Below are 1,855 nucleotides of genomic sequence, written 5' to 3' on the forward strand. Positions count from 1 at the left end.
TTCCTAAGCCTTAGGAGGACCCTCGTTAAGTTAATAACAATGTACCTACCTACATAGTTTACGTTTAAAAAATCTGGCTCTCAAAGGAAATTTCAATCGTCGTACTGTTGATAGTTGGCTCCGTTGGCTAATGAGTTTGCCGGCCACTGTCCTAAATAACAGAGTACGTTAAGCAATGAACATTTCCACCTGAGTCAACAGGAATGCGACCCAGCTCCACGGCCACATCATGGACCCCAGGCCTCTCTTTTCTTCTCTCGTCGTGTCGTCACGGCTTTGAGGCGGACGTAACTGAGAGGCTTCAGGAATCCACAACACGATTTGTTGATCGTTTTTATTTTTTCTGACCGTGGTGGCAGCTTCCCAGGATGAACATGCCAGCGGGTCCTGAGCTCTGTGCACACTAATGGTGCAGTCACCGTCACAGACACATTTCTGGACGCATGTTTTAAAGAGGAACGGGCCACCGAGTCGGACGCAGTCTCCTCCAGTCCCTATTCGGCCAGTGATTCTGTACCAAACACTGATTTTCCCTGGGCCGTCTTCCAACCACTGACCACAGCCCAGCGAGTTGTGGAAATCAGGGCACGTGACACGTTGAGACCAAAGAAATATATCCCCTGGACGGTGCTGGTATAATCTGCGAGATCTGCTCTGGGTGAAGGAACCATCATGCTACTCTCATAGGTGCCTGAGGATCTCACCTGCTCCCTCAGGGTCAGCGCCAAGACCCCTCAAACGCAGAGCAACCAAATCAGGACCAGAAAGTCTTTCAGTCCTTCCTGGGAGGCTGTGGACAGCGACTCAAATTTGGTCAAAACTGGCCCGTCGCCGAAACCGGTTTGGCTCAGTGGATAGAGCGTCGGCCTGCGGACTGAAAGGTCCCAGGTTCGATTCCGGTCAAGGGCATGTACCTGGGTTGTGGGCATATCCCCAGTGGGAGATGTGCAGGAGGCAGCTGATCGATGTTTCTCTCTCATCGATGTTTCTAGCTCTCTTTCTCTCTCCCTTCCTCTCTGTAAAAAATCAATAAAATATATTTTAAAAAAAACTGGCCAGTCATTTTCTGCCATCGCACAGCCTGTCCGTAAGCAGAGAAATGTTGAGACGCCCCTTACACCGTTGTTCACCTCTTCATGCTTGTAGAGCCTGAATCAGGTTATACACAACCCCATTCATTAAAAAGAATAAGCAAGATTAAAAAGAATTAAATGCCCTGGACGGTGTGGCTCAGTGATTAGAGAATTTGCCCTGTGCACCCACGGGTCATGGGTTTGATCCCCGGTCAAGGGCACTTACCTGGGTTGCATGTTCCATCCCTGGCCCCAGCTGGGGTGTGTGTAAGAGGGAACCAAGCCATTTGTCTCACTCACGTCAGTGTTTCTCTCTCTCTCTCTTTCTGTCCCTCCCCATCCATTCCTCCTTTCCATTCTCTCTAAATATCAATGGGGAAAATATCCTTGAGGATTAAAACAATAACAACAAAAAGACTTGAAAGAGTAAGACGTCGCCCAGCCAGTATGGCTAAATGGTTGAGCATCGACCTATAAACCAGCTGGTCATGGTTCCATTGCCAGTTAGGACAAATGCCTGGGTCATGGGATCGATCTGCAGTAGGGGGCATGCAGGAGGCAGCCGAACAATGATTCTCTCTCATCACTGATGTTTCTTTCTCTCCCTCTCCCTTCCTCCCTGATATCAATAAAAAATACATTAAAAAATAGAGTAAGGCCTTGTCCTGGCCAGTGTGACTCAGTTGGTTGAGCATTATCTGATGTACCAAAAGGATGCGGGTTCAATTCCTGGTCAGGGCACACACATGTTCAGGTTGCAGGTTCCATCCCTGATTGGAGCG

Source organism: Myotis myotis, unplaced genomic scaffold, assembly GCF_014108235.1.
Source record: "Myotis myotis isolate mMyoMyo1 unplaced genomic scaffold, mMyoMyo1.p scaffold_m19_p_55, whole genome shotgun sequence".
Classification (NCBI taxonomy): Eukaryota; Metazoa; Chordata; class Mammalia; order Chiroptera; family Vespertilionidae; genus Myotis; species Myotis myotis.